Below are 13,374 nucleotides of genomic sequence, written 5' to 3'. Positions count from 1 at the left end.
ATTCATTGTTTTTAATAGCTGAGTAGTACTCCGTTGTGTAAATGTACCACTGAGGAGAGGAGATCAGGAACTAAGTGGTCCCAATCAGAGGTTCTTCTTGCTCATGATCATAATGAATGGACTTTAGTGCAAGTTTGAAACTCAAGTGGAAAATAAATCTTCAACATGAAATCATGAATATTAAGAAGTAGGAGCAGATGGGCATGGTAATCACAGAACCCTGGAAACTGAGGCAGAAAATTCACAAGTTCCAGGCCCAGCCTAGCAGCAGTGCAAGAATGCCTCTCCCCCCAAAAAAAAATTGCAATCAGAGCTCTACCCTCATGAATGGATTAATACAGCCATGGATGAATGGGTTCATGGTAGGTTAGCTGCATAGTAGGTCTGTTACTAGCGTCAGCTTGGTCTCTCACTCTCATACAGCCCTTGTCTTCTTGTCATGTAATGCCTGTGCCACACAGGGACTCTGTCAGCAAGAAGGTCACCACCATATGTGGTCCCCCCCAACCGTGGACCAGATTTAATACCTCAAATAAGCCTCTTTTCTATAAAACTCATTCAGAGACTTTGTGTTATTAGTAACAGAAAATGGACTGGTGTAGGACCTTTTATGGGAACTTTGGAAAGCTGAGGAAATGTGTTGAGGAAAAGGAATTCCTATGTCAAGTGGAGATGGGAACCCCTGTGTAGAGAGTGTTTATAAGCTGTGTGAGATCTGATTATGAGTCTTCTGATTCTGTATAGTCTTTTTTTTTTTTTTAACTTCAGGAGAATATTAAGTGTCATGTGCTGAACGAATATAGAAGTCACCTGGGTGATGTGGCCTGCTCATGCACTGAGGATTTCGTCTTAGCTTCCAAGGAAAGGGTGTGGAGCCGTAAGGGCATGATGTAAACCTGTGGATGTACTCCAACTTCAGACTGACCTCTCACTGGAGCTCCATCGCCATCTCTCCCGGCATCGTCCCATTTTCCACTGGCTCCCATCAGGCTTCCACGTCCTCCTTTCTGCGGAACTTGCTCTTGCCAAGGACACCATTGACCTCCCTGAACCCAATTTCACAGTCATTCTGTTGTCTCTGTCTCAGTGTTCAGCAGTAGCAGGAGGCACGATGCCAACTTCTTCCTTCTTAAAGCACTTGCTTTTTCCCAACTGCTTCTGAGAAACAGCTGCCTTTCTTTCCTCACTGGCTGCTTCCCCTCCTGTGCCGGAGACATCTAAGTGGAGTGATTTGGGGGCTGCAGAACTCAGTTCTTGATCTGTGCCTCCCCCTTTCTGCCTGTTTCTCTTGAGATTGCCTCTCCAAACTGATGGTCTCCCTGAAAGAACTCTCAACTATGCTGACTGGCTGCCCTTCCTAAGTGAGAACCCTCTTGTGGGCTTTAGATTCCCATACTTCCACTCCCCCCTGGGCATTTCTTCAGATTCTCAGGGTGGTGGTGGTGGTGGTGGTGGTGGTGGTGGTGGTGGTGGTGGTGGTGGTAGGGTGCATGCATGCAGGCACACACTTGCTACAGAGTCTGAAGACAGTTTCCAGGAGTTGCTTCTCTTCTTCTACATAGGTTCTGTGAATCGAACCCATGTCATCAGACCTGCACAGTCAGGATAAGACCCTTTTTACATACACCTCCCCACAATTTGACATAGCAGTCAGGTTAAAAATTAGCATTTGAATGCTGGTTGAATGAATTGAACGAATGAACTGATGAACGATGAAATCAGTTAGTTAAATGTTAGTTAAATTGGAGGAGAGTGACAGTCTTCATATGGAAGTGGTAGACTAAGAGAGGAGTCTATGAAGTTTAGTAAGAGTCCAAGAGGGATCACCAGTGGCATGCAGTCTTCTGGCATGAACCACTTCTGCCAATCATTAAAGAACAACACTGGAAAAGGTTCTTTTGAAACCTTGCAAAGAGCTATTTCAGGCCCTTGCTGTGGTAAGAACAACTAGATCCTAGCACACAATAGACTGAAGGGAGGGACTAGCAGAAGCTCATGCCTTCTCAGAAGTTTTGGTGGGCAATGAAGACTGATTGATTAGTCAGTGACAGGTAAAGACCTGAACCATGCATTTTACCATAATATGCCTAACAAACTACATGCTATTTGGCTAATGATAAAGCCCAGGGCAGGACTGAGTTGTCCAGATGTCTGCATTCATTTTGAATAATCTCACCTTTTCTGGAGGGCAGTGCACTAATGGCTACTAGACCCCACACTCCATCACTGCCTTGACTAGCTGTCTGCATCCCCCACCTCCCTACTCCACATGCCCCACCCCCACTGTACCAACAGCAACAGTCATCATTCCACCTCCAGAAGCTCTGCCCAAAGGAACTTTTCCAACCTATTAAGCAGAGCTTTTCACTCATGTGAATACTAAGAAGTGAACCTAATCGGAGCCCTTGCCAAGACAGTCTCTTTCTCTGTCTGAAGCCCACTTGCTTTTCTGAAAACTGCAAACTAAAGAAAAGGCTCTCGAGCAAAGAGCCCCCCTCCCTGTAACCTTCCTTTGGTGGTAAAACATGCCAGTTTGGAAGTCTCCCAAGGACCAGTGATGCCAGACTTCTTATGAACAAAGCCCAAATTCCTTCACATGCTGCCTGATTGATGGAAGTCCTGTGGGATTTGACCTTTGGAGGATTCACAGCCCAAAGGCGCCTGATTATTAAGTACTACCAGAATGGTCAAAAAGCTCAAATTATAAAAGCAAACACCCCAAATCCCACTTGCATGCCTTTACACATATTGTTGTGGCATGCTACACAAAACAATAGAAGGCATAATTCTTGCCCCTGTAAAGGTCCATGTAGACTGGACCACCATATGTGCAAAGGACATCCATCACTTAATGAAGAGCATGAAATGAAAGACAACGTGATCAACAGTCTCCCTGCACCATCCCTGCCAAGGGCTTTGATGCTCTCGGTTCTCCTTTGGGTAGCCAGATATGATGAGCCAGAACCAAAATATGAGAATCAAGTCCCCACCCTCACTCAGAGCTAAAGATAATACTTCAAGTTTAACCGATGGTCCCCAGCACAAGAAAATCTCAAGACAAAAGAGTGCTCCCCTTCACCCGAATTGATTCAGAGCTGGGGCACTAAAAACATTCAGGAGGAATTTACAGCCGTGGCTCCAGCCCTAGATAGTCATTGCTTCTCAGCCATCCATTTGACCATTCTCAATCATGCAAAAATTAAAAAAAAAAAAAACACCACTCGATTTCATGGGGAGTATATAAACAAATGTGGATCTGAGCAAATATTTCCTGGAGTTGGGCATTGGAGACAACCTATAAGAGAAATCGATAAAGCAAAGGGAACTTGTAAAATGTATACATATGGGGGAAAGGTAGTACCTTATTTTGAGTTAGGGTTTCATGTAGCTCAGGTTGGTCTCAAACTCAAAATGTAAGCAAGGATAAGTTCAAACTTCTGATCCTCTGTCTCCACTTACCGCCCCTCCCCCCCATGCTGCCACACTAGTAGTAAAAAGTAAAGGGGAAAAAAGTAGAGGAAAAAAAAGAGTTAAAAAAAAAAAAAGCAAGTAGCTTAACTGGTTATCATTCTGCCTCAGGACTGGCCACACAACATGCCCTTTGAAAAATGAGATTAAGAGAAATGAGAAAGCAGACCTGTGGAGCAACGAGTACACTGTTCCATGACTTTCCAAAGCCACCAGCCTCAATGCTCTGTCCCCACAGCAGTCCCGAGCACACTAGATGGAAGGGATCACCAAATGCTGACATGGCCACGGCCTCGCATCTGGCCCAACAATGCCAGAGCCACCCACAGCATGCCACACATTTGCTTTGAAGGGACCCTTTCCTATCCCAGCCTGGCTGTGAGGCATGGGATGGAGCAAAGGGTTTCCTCACCTTTAGCCCTGAGCACTTTTAGTTGTATGAGTATAGTACACCAAGCCATAGCACAATCCACTGGAAGCAGTGGGAAGAGGACGAGGAAATACAGGACATATGGTAAAGTCATTTGAAGTAGCCAACCAGTCCCTAAACAGAGAGGCAAGAGCCACATAATATTTCATTTGGGGAGAAATGAAATTGATATGCTGAAACCATTCATCCAGATCTCAACAGAGGTTTCTAAAGCACGGTGTCATGATTTGCCTTGCAAAGGACAAGACTACCTAGCTTCTGAGGACACTGTCTGGTGGGTGCTATTCAGGGGACTACCTTTAGAACCTACAGCTAATTCCTTAAAGTAGCCGTGCTGCTTGGTTTGTGTGGGTTTTGTTTAAATGGGCAAATATTGCCCAACAAGCCAAATGTCCCAACTAGACTGCTCTACCTTGGTGCCAGGAAGAAGGTGAAGTGGATTGTCTCAGGTATCCCATTGTTGGCTTTTCAGAGGAACAATGTCCAGCACTTTGGCAAGAGCTTTAGAATAAGGATGTGACCTCCCAGGGGACCTTTTTGGAAGTGCGACTCTCATTTACTAGATGTGCAAGATCTGTTGTAATTTAAACAAATACAAATCCACCCCTACTTTCCTAAACAATATGTTGAGGAAGAGGGGAAGGGAACCAGTGGTGTTTTGCCAAGTCATATGATGTCACCTTGTTTGCAAGCTGCTTCCTAAGGGTGGTGGACCTTGATGGTGCACACTTGTACTTCCAGAACTTTGTGGGTGGAGACAGCAGGATCAAAAGTTCAAGATTATTGCTGGCTACATAGTAAGGTCCAGACTAGCCTGGGTTACATGAAGTCTGTCTCAACTAAACAACAAAAATCAAAGAAAATCCCATAGCAAACTTTTTCTGAAAGAGTCATATGGGAACAATTTTGTGCCTTGAGGACCATATGGGCTCTGGCATATCAACTCAATTCCATGTACAGGTGGTGCGAAAATGACCATAGGCAGTACTGAAGCACATCAGAATGGATGTGTGCCAAGTAAATTCTCTCTGTAAAATCAGTCAGAGCCAGAGTTGCAAGATTGGGTCCTCAAACCCTAGTTTGCCAACCCCTGCTTTTGGGGCAATGCTGACACACATTCACAGGGTTCTTGTTCGTCATTACCAAACAATTCACGGGAAGGTAGAGGGGCGAGCAGAGGTCCCCTGACTCCCATAATCGCTTTTCTCCAGCAGTTCTCAGCTGAATCCCATGATGTCATTCGGAAATGCAGTGGGTCGCTGACAGGGTCATATTACTCAGAGGAAAACAGGATGTTTGACACCTAAAACATTCAGAACAAGCCAGAGCTCATCTCTGGAAAAAAAAACTCATATAATGAGATACAAGCAGGGAAAGGGAAAAGTCAGTGATAGAAGGCTAACAGGGGGTGACCACTCATGGAAAAGGGGTGCTGGCTTGAGCTCAGATAACTGCTGCTCCACTGAGAACATTTCTGCTTGCAGCTGTCACTTCAGTGGACAGATGACTTCATTTCAGTTCCCCTCAAATAGAGGGACAATAATCTCTCACTTGGGAGAAATACCATATGGTTGATGCTTTGAAAAGTTGTAAGAGAAATATGAAAGACTTAGGAGGAAAAAGCCACTTCCCAAAGCATGAAATTTGTGTAGAAAAGGATCGGGCGGTTCCTTTGAAACACCATAGCTTCCTAGAAAACTGAACCCAACGCGGTGGGATCAGATGACAGAAGGGACAGTACTGAGCACAGCACCAGGGAGATCTCCTTTCTGGTGTTTACATACCTTTAGTGCAGCTTAAATCCAAAACACTTATTCCCCAAATTGTCCCAAGACCAGTCCCTGCCTCAGTCTCAACAGCCTCCACTCTATCTTCACACTCGGGCCTAGTTGCTCCCAGGAAGGCTTGTTCTTGAAAACCTCCTCTGGCTCCATCCCAGCTCCCTCAAATGTGTCCAGCACCCCTCTTCTAGGAACTTTGTTCTATGTCCTCAGCTGAATTTACCATGCTGTTTATTTGACAGTCCATCGCATGGCCTCTGCCGGTCTCTTGACAGCCTTTCCTTCTGACCTGCCTCTGGCTCCCCAGAGTGTTTCACAGTGCTGAGCTCATAGGAGGAGTTCCACAAGCATTCGTGGAATTGAATGTTAAAAGAGCTGAGTGGGGAACCTCCCTCACCACATCTTTCTCCTTCAGACCACAGCTATGTTGTCCAGGACTAGACCAAGTTAGAGTTTCGGCCTGAGGTCACTAGAACAGAAACATCTGCAGCCTTTGGTTTCTCAGCAAGGGTTCTAAGCAGATTGCTTTCATCCAACCTGTTAACAAACAATTGCATACTAAGTTTGCCAGGCCTGGTGCTGAGAGTCACCCAGCCAGCTCCTTCTTATCCTTCTGTCCCCAACTGAAATGCTCCCTCCTCTAAGGGGCTTTACCTTATGCCCCAGTCTCTGTCTTGGCTACAGTTCTGTTCCTTGGCTTCCTATCATTGAAACCCATTCCGTACAGATTTTTATGATTTATTTATCATTATTAGCCCCCACCTGTGGCTTGGTGTCATCAGTATCGTGGAGGCTTTGTAAAGGGACCAGCATTGTCTCTGCTGCATCTGCTGCTGTAGCCCAGCAGAGCACCAAACTTGGCGTTTAGCAGGCATTCGATGAATACCTGATGAATGAGTGAAGGCATGCCATAGGTCTGAGTAAAGCTAACACCCACGGAATGCAGAGCCTCCAGGCACACAGCAGAAGCTCTTTATCATCATCTTCAAACCCTGTAATCCCAGAAAGCAAGTAGCCCAATGAAGTGCCACCTCGCCTACCCCAGCACTTACAGAAACACATCCTTCCACCTACATCCAGCTGGGAAGGATGACAGGCGCCAAAAGGAAAGCAACTGCCATCTCAGATGCAGCAGTAAGATGTGTGCAGGAGTTGACAGCATTAATGTTCCCTTGAGCATGGCTTGATTAAATAGGAAGATAAGACAAGGTCACACAACCAGAAACATAGATCTGAACACATGTGCCAAGATGTCAACATGTTAAGTAGCTGGAGTTCACCATTCTGTAACATATATGCGCTTTAAAATGCCACATTCGTAAAAATAAATAATGTACACAATTTATCTTTCAACTTAAGCATAAACACATTTTTTTAAAAAGCAGTTCTGACCCTGCTACAGACAGGACAAGCCCAGTTTAGGAGATTATATCCATATAAGGCTCTCCAAACAGCTCCCAGGAGAGCCTGAGATAATTTGGAACCTCTTACCAAAGAGCAACTGGATTGCTTTCAGGGCTTTGTTCACAAATAACCCCAAGTCTGCTGTCTACATTTTCATCTAAACGTGTGATGGAAAGCCTAATACCACTCTAAGCATCCCAGGCCTTCCAGACTCTTGAAAGAAGCACTTCAAACAGCTCAAAGACAGCCAGCATCCAGAAGACTCATTCAAGGTACCTAGAGATTTGGGGAAGAGCTGCGGTGGGGGCAGGGCTCTGAATTCAGAGACTCACTGAGATCTGATTCTCTTTTTGACAGAGATAAGCAAAAACTCTCTGCTCAATTTGGGGGTCATGTCGTCTCCGTCACAAAGACTCAACACTACCTTTTTAGTGGAAAAGATGAGATAAAACAGGGGTGTGATTTTGTCCCAGTCAAATCTTACTGAGGGACACTGATATATAAATTTAATATTCTACACATGTGATATAAGCATTCTTTTGACTTTTAAACCATTTAAAAAGCTTGAGAACTATCTGTAGCTCATAGGTAGTACAGAAACACACAGTAGAAGCCGAGTGGTAGTGGAGGCGCATGCCTTTAAATCCCAGAACTCAGGAGGCAGAAGCAAGTAGATCTCTGAGTTTGGGACATACTGATCTACAGAGGGAGTTCCAGGATAAGCAGGGCAGCACAGAGAAACCCATCTGAAACAAAACAAAACAAAACAAACAAAAAACAGACAGTGGGTCACATTTGACCTGTGGGGTCTACCTGACTAACTCTGGAGTACACAGTAATGCAAGTAATGCACAGTAACTGTGAAGAACACAGCCCCAAGCATTGGACTCAGATGGATTGGTCAAGTGTATTTCTGTCACTTTTAGACAACCTGAGTGTATTAGTCCATTTTTTCATTAATATAACAAAACACCAGAGACTGTAACTTTATTTAAAAAAAAAAAAGAGGTTTAGTTAGCTTCTAGTTTTAGAATCTGGAATTCCAGGATCCTCATATTGGTTTGGTCTCTAGTGAGGATCTCCTAGAAAATGGCATCACAACAATATGAGTGTGAGAAAGAAGAGATCACCTGGTGAGACAGAAAAACCCAGCAAAGGGAGGGGCCGGGGATGCTCTTTTAATAATAACACTTCCAAGGCAAGTAACTCAGCATTCCTCTCCTAGTTTGCTTCTCTGCTGCTAAAAACTAAAACACTGACCAAAACCATCTTAGGGAGGAAAGGTCTTGTCTTACCCTTCCACATGAGAGTCTACCATTCAGGGATAACTGAGCACCAACTGAAGCTGAGGCCACATGTATTGTCTGTCACCCACAAGGGGATTGCTCCAGCTGCTAAGGTAAAAGAGGGATTAGCCAGGACACTGTGCTCCTTTGGGAGAAGCCATCCAGTTATAGATCCACAGCAAAAAGGATGCTGTAGGGATACCTGACATACAGGTACTTCTTAGTTTCAAGCCCTCTGAGGGGCTGGAGTTGGTGGGGAGGGAGGGGGACATTCCTGCAGAAAATATGGAAAGGAAAATCCTTTCCTTGGGGTGCCTTGAACCACTGAAGGCACCCCGGGTGGATCAGAGGTTCCAGCAAAGCTATCCCTGGCTATGGCCAAGTCAGGCTGATGGTTTTGGTTCCCTATAGGGAGAAAGACAGGGGAATCAAAGCGAGTGCTATGCTTGTCAGCACAGGCCTTGTGCAACACTGAGCAAGAGGCTGTGGACGATGTGAGCACTGAAGAGCCCCTAAAGGCTTCCAGCTTTCCTCCCAAGGAAGGTTTGACTTGGCTCACACTACAAATGCTGTCAACCACATCCGAGCTGCTTCACCAAAGCGTTCCAAAAATGTAAAGTGTTGAGGACATTTGTGGGAACTAAGATGAAGCCAAGTCCAAGCACATCATTTCCCCACCACCCAAGGAGCCACCTTCTCAAGCCTTGAACAAGAGGGATGGGAAACTGGGGTACTCGTGACCTTTTCAGCAGGTCCCCAGAATCCAGGAGGCCTTCAGGAATCTGCATTTCAGAGTTCATTTTGAGTCTTGGGGCTCATGGCCTGCGGTGGGCAAACTGGGGCACCAGTCATGTCTTAGGTGGCTAGGAGAACTACTAGCTCTAATTATTGGGCATTCACTGTAGCACAGTTACCTCAGCACATTCACAGCACCTCTCCAAGCCTCCCTTTCTTCCTGGCCTGTAAGAGAGTGATAGTAATGCTTAGCTCAGAGATTCCACTGTGAGACTCCATTAAGGCACTCTGGCTGGGGAAAGTGCCTGACCCTGGGCCTGGCTCAGGTTAGAAGAGTCAACAGTCACTAACTGCTATTGTTACCTGTGAGACCTAGCCAAAGATTAGGAACAAAGGGAAAGCTGATACCGATTTTAATTGCTGTCCTTTGCCCTTCCTGTACCCTCAATTACCTCTAGTTCTTCTTTTCCAGAGGTTATGCAAGGTCCCTCCCTGGTTGGGAGATGGGGCTACACGCTCATCTCCGAATTTTTAACCCAGAATTGTTCTTGTCTAAAGGAAATATGGAGACAAAGTTTGGAGCAGAGAATGAAGGAATGATCATCCAGAGACTGCCCCACCTGGGGATCCATCCCATATACAGCCACCAAACCCAGACACTATTGTGGGTGCCAAAAAGTGCTTGCTGACAGGAGCCTGATAAAGCTGTCTCCTGAGAGGCTCTGCCAGTGCCTGACAAATACGGAAGTGGATACTCACGGCCAACCACTCGACTGAGCACAGGATCCCCAATGGAGTAGTTAGGGGAAGGACTGAAGGAGCTGAAGGGGTTTGCAACACTATAGGAGGAACAACAATATGAACCAACCAGACCCCCACCCAGAGACTAAACCACCAACCAAAGAATACACATGGAAGAACCCATAGCTTCGGCTGCATTCGTGGCAGAGGATGGCCTTGTTGTACATCAATGGGAGGAGAGGCCCTTGGTCCTGTGAAGGCTAGATGCCCAGTGTAGGGGAATGCCAGGGTGGGGAAGCAGTATTGGGTGGGTGGGTGAGGGAACGCCCTCATAGAAGCAGGAGAATGGGGGGATGGGATAGAGGGTTTCCAGAGGGGAAACTGGGAAAGGGGATAAGATTTGAAACATAAATAAATGAAATATCCAATCAAAAAAAGGAAAATAAAAAAATGTAATTCACCTTTGCAGTGTGCAGTTTAGTGGGTCTTTCTTCTTCTTCTTCTTCTTCTTCTTCTTCTTCTTCTTCTTCTTCTTCTTCTTCTTCTTCTTCTCTCTCTCTCTCTCTCTCCTTTTCCTTTCTTTTCTTTCTTTCTTACTTTTTTTTTTTTTACAAAATAAAAAAGTGTGGTATTCCATGTGTGGGTATTAATAAACTCCTCCCCTGATCATACCCACCATCCTCCCTCTCTCACTCCACTTCTTGCTGGTCTACTTCTGTGGGCCAGCCAGGCAGTCTCTTTTTTGCTCTTACCTTGCTACTTAAATACAGACTCTTGCAAAGCTTCTCCAACACTGAGATAGACCATGCAGGTGAAGCAAGTATAGGAGTCCCATGGTAAGCAACAAATACTAATTATTCTCAAGTCTGCGTGCCTATCGCGGCAGCATCCAAGCAGACCCCCATCTTCTCTGCACTTTCCATCTCGTTAACAGTGCAGTTTAGACCCAGCTCCACACGTGAGTCATGCTATATAATAAGGAGTAGACCTTACACACCACTGCTGTTCTGTCTACTGGTACATGCATGATGGGAGAAAGTCAGGAGGCAGTTCTCAGGTTTGCTTGTTTGTTTGTTTTAATTGACCTAGCACACAGTCCAGCTAGCCCAGTTGGTTATGTCCATGCAGAAACCAGAGCTCTCCCCTTCAAGGGAATAAAAGATAGTTTATTCTGGAGCTAAATTTAAGTGACCACGATTCAGAAACACAGAATTAGGTTACTACAAATTCCATGTTCCAATGTAGAAGAAGTTTCATGAAGGTTTATAGTTTTACAGAGCAAAGAAAGTCATAAGCCAAGGCAAGTTTAAAATACATTGGTGATTCCATCAAGATGGGGGAAGCTCTCCTACAGGCCTCAGATGCTAGCTGATGACATTCTTAGCTCAGGGCGTGGATAGAAGCGAGTGGTCTGCTCAGTGAATAGATTCTTAAAGATTTTTTTTTTCCTTTTAGTCATTTGATGTTAGTTCTGGTCCAGAGATAGACAAGGAATGGCAACTCAGGAGGGTAAACCTATCCTGAGATAAGGTAATTAGCCTCTAAACCTGCAACAGTCCAATCTCCCCTAACCATAAATTAGTCTTTGCAGACACAGACAGCTTCTTTCCAGGAACTCTCACTGGCAATTAACTAGCCAAAAAAATTGAAACCAGCAAGCCGAAGAGATAGCTGTACTCCCATGCTTATTGCAGTAAAGAATCTTGCTATTTCTGTTACTTAAATATTTAATATCTACCACAATGAAGATATATTACTACCTGAAAAAATATTCTTTTTTATTATTATTATTATTTTCTTTATTTACATTTCAAATGTTATCCCGAAAGTTTCCCATACCCCTCCCCCCACCTCTGTTCCCCTAAAAAAAAAAAAAAATCCTGAAAAAATATTCTTAAAACTGAGAGAAGGCTCGCAAGATGGCCCATGTCGTAAAGACACTTTGCACCAGGCATGAAGTTAGGAGTTGGTCCCTATGCACACAAAGTTGTCCTCTGACCTCCACACATACACCATGGTGCATGTACCACCCCCAGCATGAAGAAAAGAAAATACAACATAATAAAAAATGTTTTTAAAACTGAGAGCCCACAAAGGGCTTCATGCTATGTGATTGTGTATCTATGACATTCCGAAAAAAGGCAACGGAAAAAGGCAAAAACTACAGAGACAGAAAACAGGTCAGGCTGTCAGAAGCATAAGGTCAGGGAAAGAAGGGTTAACTTACAAAGGGACATGGTGGAATGTTCTGGAAAGTTGTAAACACTCAGTATTTTCACTGCGATGACAGTTGCATGTCTGCATACACTTTTCAAAACTCACAGAACTGTGCATTGGAAAGGATTAACCTCAGTGTTTGTCAATCCTACTTCAATAAGCCTGAGTTTTGTTTTTCAAGACATGCTCTGCTCGTTTCTCCAGTTCTGTTTTCTCTTGGGAATAAGACAGGCCTAGGGAGATAAAACTTTTGGAGGGGATGGTGTAGAAAGGCAAGCTAAAAAAGAAATGGTAAAGGAAATGTTCATACTCCTGTCAAACTCTTGAAGTTGAGCCACACACAGTTAGGACTTAAGTTCTCTTTGTTCTTTGTTCCTTTTTTAAGTCACAGGAGACCAACATTTATGTGAAAACTGTAGCTCCCTTGTTTTTTAATGAGGTGACTTTAGTATGAATTCAAGAACATGATTTACAACTCAAGTGATATCTTTAGGAAATATTTATATCTGTAACAGCACCTCATAAAACGTTTTATTGGAATTATTGCTTATATGGTTAAAGTAGACTATCAAAATATTCTCCCTTGGACCAGATCCAACACTAATTGATAATTTATCATTACTCTTGCCAGTACTGTATCTCGAGTCAATCTGTTGGAATAGGAAAAAGGGGAAAACTAATTGTCATTGTGTTCTTTACAAATGTTAGAGTTTTCACTTACAAGGAAAATAACCTAAAGACTTAATCACCTCGGTATTTTCAGTACCAAGAGTGGAAGGCACTAAGTCTTTTAAAGAAAGGAAGAAAGGAAAGAAGAAGAGGGATGGAGGGGCCAATCAAATCATTGATCTCCTATGAGAAAGACAGAGAATCCAACTACTGACATCCCCACCAATGGGCCAGCGCTGGGTAAAGCATAGTGTAATGGGAGCGAATGGATGGCTTCATTATTACACAGGAAAGCCAGTTTTGTCATGGACTGCAATCATTGGCCTACTGTCAACTTAAGGCAGAGGAGTCGAGAACATAGCTTGGCTGACTAATCCCCACTGGGGTAGAGTTCAGGCTCAGGAAGAAGACACTTTAATCTTGATGGCTCCCTGTGACAGCACTTTGCAGGTTAAGATTGGTAGTAGTCCAAGAACTCTTGAGTGGAGAGATAAGAAACATTTTCATTTTCATTTTCATTCCTTGGGATCTCTATGGGATACATAGCATCTAACTTCCCTGTAAAGGGCTTATTTTATGAGGTTCTGATATATATATATATATATATATATATATATATATATATATATATATATATATATAT

The sequence above is a fragment of the Mus pahari genome, chromosome X (genome assembly GCF_900095145.1).
Source record: "Mus pahari chromosome X, PAHARI_EIJ_v1.1, whole genome shotgun sequence".
Classification (NCBI taxonomy): domain Eukaryota; kingdom Metazoa; phylum Chordata; class Mammalia; order Rodentia; family Muridae; genus Mus; species Mus pahari.
The sequence above is the reverse complement of the archived record's forward strand: the minus strand, read 5'-3'. Positions refer to the sequence as shown.